Raw genomic sequence first — 13,686 nt, forward strand, 5'->3', positions numbered from 1 at the left:
AAATTAATCAATGTTAAATGATTGCGCTGGCTAAAGAGGATGCGATGATAATATTTTCAAAGTTAAAATGCGATGCGATAGAGAAAAATTTGGACATAATGAAGTCAAGGAAAGATACAACCCCCAAATTTTGCGCTGTCGCCCACATTATTTGTGAACACATCCTTCTTTGTGGCAAACTGCTCTCTTCGATTGCGGTGACGGTATAAAGTAGTTGTGTTTTTTCGTTTAGAGCCTCCACAATCGTTCACCTCGATCATTGTAAAGAAAACATTGAGAGGGTAAATAATGATAAAAAAAGCAAAGTTAACAAAAAAAATTTCTTTTTTTTTTTTGATATAAAGATAATTAAACGATGGCGAAATAAAAAAGAGTAGTGAGATTTCGTTAATCATTGGTAAGAAAAGGATATTACAAAAGACTTACGCCCCTGATGATTTTATGTCGCATGCCAATGTAGGGGCCACTCGATTTTTCTTCATTACGGATTTCTCAAGTCTACAGAGGTCTTTTCTCACTGAAAATCACCCCCGAAATATATCTTGACTATTTGCCCGTTAACCTTGAACGTGCAGGTCCCTTCCACATTAATCAGCTCGACCGCACCATGTGGGCATACTTCTTTGATTACAAATGGTCTGGACCAGCGTGACTTTAATTTGCCGAGAAATAGCCATAGCCGTAAATTGAAAAGTAAGACCTTTTTTTCGACGTGGAGATTCTTCCCGCATAGTTGTTTGTCATGCCAACGCTTTGCTCGTTCTTTGTAAATTTTGGCATTCTCATAAGCTTGCATTCTCCACTCATCAAGCTCGACCAATTGGAGTTTCCTTGCTTCCCCTATTGCTTTTAAGTCGAAGTTAAGCTTTTTCACAACTCACAGTGCTTTGTGCTCTAACTCAAGTGGTAATGACATGCTTTACCAAACACCAATGCATACGGAGTCATGCCTATAGGTGTCTTATAGGTGGTCCTGTATGCCCACAGTGTATTGTCCAGCTTTGTTCCCAATCTTTTTGTGAAGGCTTTACCACCTTCTCTAATATTAGCTTGATTTCCTGGTTGGACACTTCAGCTAGACCATTCATCTGTGGATGGTATACGGTGGCCACTTTATGGAGGATATTATATTTGAGCAGTAAATTTTTTACGAGATAATTGACAAAGTGGGAGTCTTCGTCACTTATTATGGCACGTGGAGTGACAAACTGAGTGAAAATATTTTTCTTCAGGAACTTGGAACTACCGTTGCATTGCTTGCAGCGCATGCTACCGCTTCTACCCACTTGGAAACGTAATCGACGACTAATAGAATTTATTTGTGACCATTCGATGGTGGGAATGGTCCCATGAAATCAATACCCCTGACGTCGAAAAATTCCAATTCTAAAATGATGTTCATGGGCATCGCATGCTTCCATGAAATATTACTCGTGCGCTGGCACCGGTCACACTTCATCGCGTAGTCTCTTGCATCCTTGAATAGTGTTGGCCAATAATACCCACTTTGTAATACTTTCGCTGCTGTGTGCTGGCTTCCAAAGTGCCCTTCATAAGGCGAGTCATGACACTGTGATAATATGCGTTGGTGAGCAGCATCTAGTACACACAGGCCTGGTCCAAACCCTTCTTATACAGATTTGGCTCATCCCAATAATATGATCTGCATTCATGTCTGAGCCACCTCTTTTGGTGGTCGGTATAATCTTTGGAAAATTGTTCGCAAACCAGAAAATTTACCACATCTGCGTACCATGGAAATTCTTAAATCTTAAATAGCTGCTCGTCTGGGAACATTGCACTCACCTCTGACTGATTGCGGTCAACTTCTGGATTTTCTAATTTGGATAAATGGTCCGCAACTTGGTTCTCTTTCCCTTTGCGATCAATGATTTCCATATCGAATTCCTGGAGGAGGAGAACCCATCTAATCAATCTTGACTTCGCATCTTTCTTTGTCATCAAATATTTTATCGTCGAGTGGTTAGTGTGAATGAGTACTTTAGTTCCCAGAAAATAAGCTCTGAATTTCTCCAACGCAAATATCACCGCAAGCAATTCTTTTTCTATGGTGGTGTAGTTTGTTTGAGCAAGATTAAAGGTTTTACTCGCATATGCGATGGGATGTAGCATTGTTTTTCTCTTCTGTGCCAGCACTGCTCCCATCGCATAACCGCTTGCATCGCACATTAATTCAAAGGGTTGTGTCCAATCTGGTGCGATCAACACTGGTGCGGTTGTTAATGTGTTCTTCAAAATCATGAATGCATTGAGGCATTGGTCATCGAAGTCAAACTTTTTATCTGCCTCCAGCAACGCACTCAGTGGTCGTGCAATCTTTGGAAAGTCTTTGCCAAAATGTCTATAAAATCTAGCATGTCCCAATAAGCTCCTGATAGCCTTTACATTCGTTGGAGGTGGAAACTTTTCAATCACTTCAATTTTTGTCTTGTCCACCTCCAACCCGTCTTTGGAGACCTTATGCCCAAGCACAATGCCTTCTTTCACCATGCAATGGCATTTTTCCCAATTAAGCATGAGGTTCATCCTTTCACATGTTTTCAATATCTTCTCCAGGTTGTTGAGATAGACTTCGTATGTTTGCCCATATATAGAGAAGTCGTCCATGAAAATTTCTACAGAGTCTTCGAGATATTCAGAAAAAATGGCCATCATACACCTTTAGGAAGTGCTCAGCACATTGCAGAGGCCGAATGGTTCCATAAGAGCAGGTGAATGTGATTTTTTCTTGATCTTCAGGAGCGATCATGATCTGGTTATAGTTAGCATACCCATTCAAGAAGCAGTATAAGTCATTTCCAGCTAGGCGATCTAGCATTTGGTCGATAAAAGGTAAAAGGAAATGATCCTTCTTTGTTGTTGCATTTAATTTGCAGTAGTCCATGCAAATCCACCATCCCGTGGCGGTCCTTTGTGGTATCAGTTCGTTATTTTCACTAGGGACTACCGTCATCCCTTCTTTCTTCAGCACGCATTGCACGGGGCTGACCCACGTGCTGTCGGTTATTGGATAGATAATTCCCGCATCTAACCACTTGATTATCTCCTCCTTTACGACCTCTTTCATCACAAGGTTGAGTCTGCGTTGATGTTCGATCGATCCTTTGTGATTCTCTTCGAGATGAATCCTATGCATGCAGTATTCGGGGCTGATTCCTCTGATGTCTACAAGCATCCAGCTAATTGCTTTTACATACTTTCTCAGAATGGTCAGTGATAACGGGCAAAAATGCACATTATCATAGTGTTAAGTTCTTAAAACAATGTTGGATAGCGTTGATAGAATATGTTAAATTGCGTCCATTAAGCATAAATTCTACAATATTGCGGTCGCATGCATCCAACGCATTAGGGTAGTTGATCTCTATATTTTTTTGCAGAATAATGCATTAACACAATGTAAAGAATGCGATCATAGGAATACATTGGTCGAGCACAACTTCACCGCAAGACTTTGGGTTGATCGTGCTCGCAAACATCCACCTAAGAAGAATCACCGCAACATGGTGGGCGCATCTGGGCGAAAGGGCAATTAAGATCGATGGGACAGAAAGCTGACTGCAGTCAGATCCAAATTAAGTTGACAGTCGATAACGGTCACAAAGTACATCCAGCTTTATCGATGACTACTATCTGGCGCATCAGACAGGAATTAAAGGTGTCCCATTTGTACAACAAGGAGAGAGAAGCCGCCTTTCACCTTTGATGCTCTATAAATACCAAGTGCATTCTTCAGAGAAGGGGTTAAACAGTCGATTACTTCATCACTTTACAAGTTCACACCTCTGTTCATAATTTCTTTTCCATTTCACAGTGAAGCTAGAGAAGAGTGGTAATGCCGGAGATCGTCCAAGGCGGCTCGAGAGAGAACTTTTGGGTGTAAGAGTAAAGAGAGGGTCGACTCTCATGAGAGTGAGAATATCTTTAGGGCACGAGTAGAACAGTGTAACACCTGGTGGCAAGAAATTGCTCCAGGCTCTTTACTATACTTGCATTGTTATTCTGTACTTCATCTTTTATCTATTCAATGGAAGTTCTATTTCTACATCTGCTCACTCTCTTAATACGCATGAGTAGCTAAACTAGTTGAATGGGTTGAAAAGAACTAAGCTAACATGATCTAGGAAGTTCAATGCTTGCGATTATCTTGTTTTATGCTATGCGAAACATCCCTTTAGAGTCGCTCGAGAGAGAATCTAAAGAAAGAACCTAATGTCTCGAGAGAGGTAGGATATAATCTGACTTGAAAGAGCAAGATTAGGCCTGCATAAACAAGAAATAGGGACTTAGAGATAAGCTCTGTTTGTCAACTTGCATCGCATGCATCCTAGGAATAGGAATGATATTATGCAGTTGCATATTTGTGTGAATGCCATGTTGTCATTGCATAAATAGGAATAGAGGTTTATGTGTAAACCCTGTAGACTTATCACATATTTATCGCATGCATTCTAGCCTTAGAAGTTGTGGCATTCACACCGAGGGGTGCTTTACTATTGTATGCATATTGCATGATCGCAAGGCAGGAACGCAACCTAGTGAGTGTTAGCCGAAACCCTTCTCAACCCGTTCATCGCATATTCATCGTATTTCCCGTTGCCAACTCTTTTCGAATCTACCACATTTATTATTATTTTCATTAATGCAACAACAACTCAACACTTATTTATTTAATAGGTTACCACAAGTTTTCATAAAAATCTCTAACGCAACTATTTTCACAAGTCCCTGTGTTCGACTTTGGACTTACTAGGAAACTCAGAGGAATTTACACTTGGACTCCGCTGGGGAAACTTGAGTGCACAACGCTATTCATCAACACATATCATCCACATTTTCCACATTTCATAAATTTAAGCATCAAGTTTTTAGCGTCGTTGCCGGGGACTTTGGCAAAATAGTTGTTAATGGAAATTTTTGTGAATTCTTTGCACAACTCTCAATCTCTGGCGAACTACGACCCGAAGATTGAGAGAACATTTCGAAGGAGACTAAGAGACCTCCAATAACAACCATAATCCGATAAAAAAGAGATGGTGGAGTAGCCTAGGAATGAAGCACCAAACAACAACAATGTCATGGTAAATCTGATTCTGTTGGCAAATGATTGCAATAGGCCCATTAGGGACTGTGCATTGCCAAACCTTTATGATTTCTCTCCGGGAATCATGAGGCATGCCTTAGATGGAAGTAGATTTGAAATGAAACTGGTGATGCTGCAGATGATCCAGGCTACAGGTCAATTCGAAGGAAGGCGTGGCGAGGATCCGTATGCCCACGTCCGAAGTTTTATTGAAATCTTCAATACTTTTGTGTTCCCGAACATCTCTGCTGAGGATGTTCGACTAACGTTGTTTCCATTTTCTCTCTGTGATTAGGCTAAGAAATGGGCCTACTCGCTCGAACCAGGAGAGATTGCTTCTTGGGTGCAGTTGGTGGAGAAGTTTATGAAGAAGTATTTCCCACCTATTGAGAATGCCAGACGAAGAAAGCTTATTACTAATTTTGAACAAGATATGGATGAATCGCTCAATGATGCCTGGGCGAGGTTTAAAAGGCTGGTCCGAGATTCTTCGCATAATGGGCTGCCAGACTACCTTCAAATGGAAATTTTCTACCACAGTTTCAATCCTGCTTCGCAGACCGCTGCCAATGCGGCAACAGCTGGTGGTCTGCTTGACGACTTATGATGAGGGGAAGAATATCCTAATCGCATATCCAAAAATCATGAAGATTGGAGGGAGATTGACCAAAGATTAAGACTCAAAGAATCTGATGCAAATAACGATGCTATTGTTTCATTGCAAAACCAAATGACCGCAATGATGAATTTGATTCAAGGAATGACGATTAGCAGCCCAACACCGAAAGATGGGCAAATCAACGCAATAAGTCAAAACACCACAAGGTGTGTGACTTGCGGTGATGGGCATGCGATGGAGGATTGTCCACAAAACCCACAATTTGTTTATTTTGTAAAGAACAACCCCTTTTCGAACACCTACAACCCTGGGTGGAAAAAACACCCAAACTTTGCTCGGAAGAATCAACAACAAAATTTTCAATCTGTGGCACAAAAAGAAGGGCCACTAGGATTCTTTCAACGCAGCAACAGTCAATAGAGCAACCAAGCAAGTAGCTCACAACAACCACCGCAATCTTCTTCCCCAGAGAGCCTATTGAAGCAATATATAGAGAAAAACGAGATGGTGCTTCAAAGTCAGGCTACATCCATCCGTAATCTTGAATTGCAAATGGGCCAAATTGCAAGTGAGCTCAAAAGTAGACTGCAAGGGGCACTGCCAAGTTCAACCGAGCTTCCACACAACCCAGGGGGTTCAGGTAAGGAGCAATGTCAAGTTGTGACATTGGGCAGTGGAAAGACTGTGGAGGGACAAAAGAAGGAGCAAAACAAATCAACTTCTATTCCTGCTAAACCTGTGATTATGGCAACGCAAAAAGAAGAAAAAGAAAATGAAGCAGTAGAACCTGAGGTTGCGTCGACCTCAAAGTCAAATGAAACAGAACCGTGAAAGTCCAGTTACCACCTTTCCCTTAGAGGCTAAAGAAGAAGAAAAACGAAGAGGTACAGTACCAACGCTTCCTATCTATGTTAAAGCAATTACATGTTAACATTCCTTTTAGTGAAGTGATTGAGGAAATGCCTGCCTATGCCAAGTTTCTGAAGGACATGGTAATCAAGAAAAGAGGCACTTGAAAATTTGCCATGGTGGCACTAACGCAAAGTTCTAAATCTATTATCCCATTGAAGATGAGCGATCCTGAGAGCTTCACTATTGCTTACTCCATAGGAGGACTTTATATTGGGCAAGCCTTGTGTGACTTGGGGGCCAGCATAAATCTGATGTCGCTGTCAATCTTTTGACAACTAAATGTGGGGCAACTTGTGCCCACATCCGTGACTCTCCAACTGGCCGACAGGCCTCTAGTTGACCCAGAGGGTAAGGTGAAGGACGTGCTGATCACAATTGATAAATTTATTTTGCTAGCTGACTTCCTATCAATGGGTTGCGCTCAAATTGATGTGCACAAAGGCGAGATCACTTTGATCATAAACGGACAGAAGCTCAAATTTAATATAATTCATGCCATAAAATTTCCTGATGAGGAAGACCTGCCAGACTCAGAAGATTACTTGAATTTGATTGAAGAAAAAAAGTTTGATGAAGAGTATGAAGAAGAGGATGTTGACGCATCTATAGCTGCCTACAATGCGATTGTTATAAAAAAAAACAAGGAAGAAGGATCGATCGTAATGCAAGAAGAAGAGCTGAAGGAAGAAAGAAAAATAACGCAACATTCCCTCGTGAAACCACCAACCCTTGAACTAAAAACCCTACCAACGCATCGGAAGTACGCATTTCTGGGGCAGAATGAGAAGATGCCAGTAATAATTTCCTCCGCACTCAACGCAGATCAAGAGAATGCGTTGATGATCATTCTAAAAAAGCATGTACAAGAAATCGGCTGGACGCTCGCTGATATCAGAGGCATCAGTCCCGCGTACTGCATGCACCACATTCGTCTTGAGGACGACCACAAAGCAACCATTGAAAATCAATGCAGACTTAACCCTACGATGAAGAAGGTCGTCAAAAAGAAGATTATCAAATGGCTGGATGCGAGCATTATCTATCCCATTGTAGATAGCACGTGGGTCAGCCCCGTGAAATATGTGCCGAAGAAGGGCAAAATGACGGTAGTCTCCAATGAGAACAATGAATTAATACCGCAAAGAACCATCACTGGATGACGCATATGTATGGACTACCGCAAATTGAAGGCGACCATAAAGAAGGATCACTTCCCTCTTCCATTCATCGATCAAATGCTGGACAGATTGGCAAGGAATGATTTTTACTGTTTCTTGGATGGATACGTCGGGTACAACCAGATCATGATAGCTCCTGAAGACCAAGACAATACCACATTCACCTGCCCATATGAGACATTCGCTTTCCATCGCATGTCGTTCGGCCTCTGAAATGCGCCAAGCACGTTCCAGAGGATGGCAATCTTCTCAAATTATCTCGAGGACTCAGTAGTAATATTTATGGATGACTTCTTCATTTATGGGAACACTTAAGAAGTCTGCCTGGCCAGTTTGGAGAAAATTCTGAAAATATTTGAAGAGACGAACCTGGTGCTTAACTGGGAAAAATGTCACTTCATGGTGACATAGGGTATAGTGTTGGGACACAAGGTCTCTCGAGAAGGGTTAGAGGTGAACAAAGAAAAGATCGACACAATTGAAAAGCTTCCACCTCCAACCAACATGAAGGCAGTACGAAGCTTCCTGGGGCATGCTGGATTCTACAGACGATTCGTTAAAGACTTTTCAAGATAGCAAGACCATTGAGTGCATTACTAGAGGCAGACAGAAAGTTTGAATTTGACAACAATTGCCTCAACGCATTTCGAATTTTAAAGGATTCGCTGATTACCGCATCCATCTTAATTGCGCCAGATTGGACACTACCATTCGAAATCATGTGCAACGCAAGCGAGTATGCGATAGGAGCTACATTAGCGCAAAAGAATAAAACAATTTTGCACCCCATCGCATATGCGAGTAAAACTTTGAACCCTGCTCAACTTAATTACTCCACCACCGAAAAAGAGCTTCTGGCTGTGATTTTTGCATTGGAAAAATTTCGGGCATACTTGATAGGAACCAAGGTACTCATTCATACTGATCACTCGATAATCAAATATTTGATGACAAAGGACGCAAAGTCGAGATTGATCAGATGAGTTCTCCTCCAAGAATTTGATATCGAGATAATTGATCGAAATGGGACAGAGAATTAAGTTGTGGATCACTTCTCCAAAATGGAAAATCCTGAGATTGACCATAATGAATCTGAAGTGGGTGTCATGTTCCCGGACGAGCAGCTGTTTCGCATATAAGAACTGCCTTGGTATGCGGACATCGTTAATTATTTGGTCTGTGAACAATTTCCTAAAGATTACACCTACCATCAACAGAAGAAGCTTAAGAATGAATGCAGACACTACTATTGGGATGAGCCGAATCTGTATAAACGAGGTGCAGACCAAATCATTCGATTATGCATACCAAACGCTGCTCAACAATGCATATTATCACAGTGCCACGATTCACCTTATAGAGGGCACTTTGGAGGACAACATACTGCAACCAAAGTTTTACAAACTGGATTCTTCTGGCCTTCATTATTTAAGGATGCTACTGACTTCACAATGAAATGCGATCGGTGTTAGCGCACTGGCAACATTTCATGGAAGAACGCAATGTCGATGAATACTATCTTGGAGCTGAAACTATTCGAGTATGGGGGATTGATTTCATGGGACCATTCCCTCCTTCAAATGATAAGCACTATATTTTATTAGCCGTTGACCATGTCTCCAAGTGGGTAGAGGCAGTTGCATGCACCGTAAGTGATGTGGCAGTAGTTTCCTAGTTCCTAAAGAAAAACGTTTTCACGCGTTTTGGCACTCCCTATGCTATCATAAGTGATGAAGGATCACACTTTGTCAATCACAATATAAAGGAACTACTGCGCAAGTACAATATCCTCCATAAAGTGGCCACTGCATACCATCCGCAAACAAATGGCCAAGCTAAAGTGTCCAATCGAGAAATTAAATTGATACTTGAGACGGTAGTCAAACCTTCGCGAAAGGATTGGGTAATAAAGCTTGATGATGCATTATGGGCATACTCAACCGCATTTAAAACACCTATAGGAATGTCCCCCTATGCGTTGGTATTCAGCAAAGCGTGTCACTTGCCCTTGGAGCTGGAATATAAAGCATAGTGGGCGGTCAAGAAACTAAATTTTGATTAAAGAAAGTAGAGGAAGCATAGAAAATGCAATTGGTTGAGCTAGAAGAATGGAGGAACAATGCATATGAAAATGCGAAAATATATAAGGAGCGCACCAAGAGCTGGCATGATCAACGCATATGCCGCAAGAACCTCCAAGTCGGGTAGAAAGTCATTCTTTTCAATTCACGTCTGAAACTCTTTCCGGGAAATCTAAAGTCTCGTTGGTCTGGACCGTTCATAATTCGACAAGTACTTCCGCACGGCACGGTGGAATTATCAAATGACGACAGTACCAACATATTCAAAGTCAATGGGCAGCGAGTAAAGGCATACCATGGAGAAGACTGGCATCGCCAAGTCGACTCCATGGAACTAAGAAACTTTGAAAAGAAGGAAGTAGGTGGTCTCTATATTGTCAAATGATCACAAATTCTCAGGGACGTAAGTTTTGGAAAACTTCAAGTCTTTAACTCTTTTCTGCACTGCTCAGAATCTTCATTATCTTTTCAGTTTTTAGTTCTATAAAAAAAAAAAAAAGCCTTTTCTTTTGGTTAAAATAATTTGACCTTCTCTTTGTTTTCCTTACAACGATCGAGGTGCTGGACTGTGGGAACGTACGCAAAGCCACACTTATCTTATTCCATCACTGCAACCCAATGAAGAATGACCGCCGTAAGGTGGATGTGTCAATACAATACAGGCAACAACGCTAAATTTGGGGGTGTACCTTTCCTTATCTCTATTTCAAATTTTGCGCTACCATTGCATATTATTTTTCAAATTTTTGTCACCGCATCCTCTATGATTACCGCAATCATATCACCAGTAGACAACTTTAGTAGTTTACCGCATGTTGTTCTTCGCCAAGTATGATTTCAATGATGAAAAATATGCTTCTATCTCTTTTGTGTATACTAGAGTAAACGTAAATCTTAGGATACTCGCCTCATGAAATATTTCTCGAAGTTAGGGGTTTGCTAGCTTCTTTCAAACTCTCTCTACAATTCAATTTTTTTGACCATCGCATGACTTATTTCAATCTTTTAGGCAATGAGGACATTGCCGCATTTTAAAATTTGGGGGTAGGGTATTTGTTTCCGACCTTGCTAAATAAAAAAAGGGGGGATGATTTTTTTAGAATAACAACTCCACTATCAACGCAATGGAAAACCCATGATTGATAAGAGTTAAGTTGTGAAAGGCACTTACCCGTAGTTGGATGTCCACATGACACATATGGGGGCAAGCCAAAACGAAAGTAAGTCACCAGGATCAACGCATAAATAAATAACCGCAACTCCACTGCCAAATTGGTATGAGTTTAGTATTAGGAAGAGTGCATTGCTCGTAGTTGGTTGTTTGCATGACACCCGTGGGGGCAAGCCAAAATGAAGGCAAGGCACTCAGATCAGCGCAAGGTCAGAAAAAATATAGAAATGATGAAAATTTTTGTGCAAGGATAAATCATTTGACACCCCGGTGGAAAATTTTCTTTTTGAAATAAATCATGCGATGTTCCAAAATTCAGTAAAATCCTTTTGAAAGTTAAGCTTGCAATCCCTAAGTCTTAGAAATATTTTAGGAAGAGATTTGAATAAGTCTTAAGGAAATTCTATAATATAGGATCGGAACGAAGTATCCTTGAGAAATCTAAGAAAGAAAACTTTGTGGTTAACTTACTAAAGAAATCTTTAGCTTATGCTTGAGGACAAGCATTGTTTAAATTTGGGGGTGTGATAACGGGCAGAAATGCACATTATCATAGTACTAAGTTCTTAAAATAATGTTGGATAGCGTTGATAGAATATGTTAAATTGCGTCCATTAAGCATAAATTCTACAACATTGCAGTCGCATGCATCCAACGCATTAATGTAGTTGATCTCTATATTTTTGTGCATAATAATGCGTTAACACAATGCAAAGAATGCAATCATAGGAATACATCGGTTGAGCGTAACTTCACCGCAAGAGATTCACCATGACATTATTTTCATTTGGTGCTCCATTTCCTGGTTGTTCCACCATGTTATCTTTCTCTTGTTGTTATTGTTGGTGGCTATCTCTCAATCTTCGTCGGAACGTTCTTTCAATCTTTGAGTCGTAATTCGCTAGAGATTGAAAGCTGCAAAGAAAATAAAAAAAATTACTGTTAGCACAATGTATTATCGAAGTCCCCGGCAACGGCGCCAAAAACTTGATGTGTTATTTTATGCGATGAAATAATGGTGTAGAATGCGTTGGTGGAAAATGCATTGAGCATGCGAGTTTTCTCAGTAAGACCCAAGTATAAATCCTACTAAGTTGTCTGGTAAGCCCAGGGTCAAACACAGGGACTAAGGAAGACAATATGCGGTGGTAATTTTAGATAACTTTGCGGTAACAATTAAATCAATGAGTTGGTTGGTTTGTTGTTTAAGGTATAAAAAAGTATGCGGCGGATTTGAGAAAAGAGTAATTATACGACAGATACACTGAGTATGCGGAGGAACGGGTTGAGAAGGTCTTTAGCTAGCGTTTCCCGAGAATGCGTTCAAGCTATGTGATGACATGCAGAAATGCATGTCATCTTAGGTCTTTTACTTAGTATTATGAAGGTTGTTGGGTAGATTATGCGTCAATCATGTTAAGAATTCACGAGAAAATGAGCTTGCGTCGATCAGCATGATTGAATCTCAGCTAACCCATTATATTGCATTATTATGCGTTCAATGTTCTATTTTTGTAGCTAACACAGGAAATGAAAGCAAACGCGGAAACCAGACCATTGCATAGACGATCGCATGTGGAGAAACACTTCATCGCAAAGGAAAATGCATCGATCAATGCATGGATGTTGTGGTAATCTGTTTTATGCGTCCATTGCATGGGAGTTGCACTCGTCAAGCAATTGCGATCATCACGTAGAGTTGCAGTATTAAGCGAATGCGGTCATTGAATGATTGCGGCTACGCGACAACACATTCTAATGGGATCAACGCAAGGTTGGTGGAATGAACGCATCAACGCATCTACCTCGAGAAAAACCAAAAGATGATGTTGACATTTCACCTACCACGCCGTTAGTGGCAGAGGTTCAGAAAGAACTAACGCGTCGAATGTCAAACTCAGAGCATTCCAATTAATGCTGTCGGCGACCCAAGCTCTATAAATAGAAGCCGATGAGTTGAAATTTAGATTATCCAAGGTTTTCGCCTGAGGTTCGCTTAGGGCGGATCCTTGTGTTCTAGAAAAAATGCGTAAGAAGACGTTGAGAGTTCTTCACCTCCTTCATCCATTTCGAGTGACGATCAGAGCCTTCGACCGGAACTAGATCTCGAGAAAGTTAGTACCTCTTTCCATCCATGGCACCATCGGCAGCCTTGACGCACATCCGCTAGAATCAAGCCTTTGCTTCCAGCCTGTCATTTCATTTTCCTTTCTTTTCTTATATTGTATTGTATGATACTTTGTGATTATGGAATTAATACAATTTGTTTTCAATGCATTTCTTTGTTTCCTTCGACTCCATCTCCATCTTTTTTGCTTAGCATCTTTACTTTCATTGCAACACTTAGTGAGATTGCTTGGATATTGCATACTTAGTCATGTGGATTAGGGATATGAAGCATGTAGCAACCTACCGAGAGGTGTGCGTTGCGCGAGTGTATGAGTAACCTTATTTGCTTAGTGTGAAGCTGTGGTAATGCCTATCTGTAGGCTAATGCATTGCTTGTCTATAAGTAAAGTCAGCAACAGCCAAATGCCCGAGAGGGTAGGTGGTTGGTCGCATTACGCAATGTATGCATTGTTCACTAGAGATAGGAATAAGCTTAGGTCAGCCAAGTTCAT

The sequence above is a fragment of the Benincasa hispida genome, chromosome 12 (assembly GCF_027475165.1).
Source record: "Benincasa hispida cultivar pf3 chromosome 12, pf3_genome.v1.1, whole genome shotgun sequence".
In the NCBI taxonomy this organism is placed as follows: Eukaryota; Viridiplantae; Streptophyta; class Magnoliopsida; order Cucurbitales; family Cucurbitaceae; genus Benincasa; species Benincasa hispida.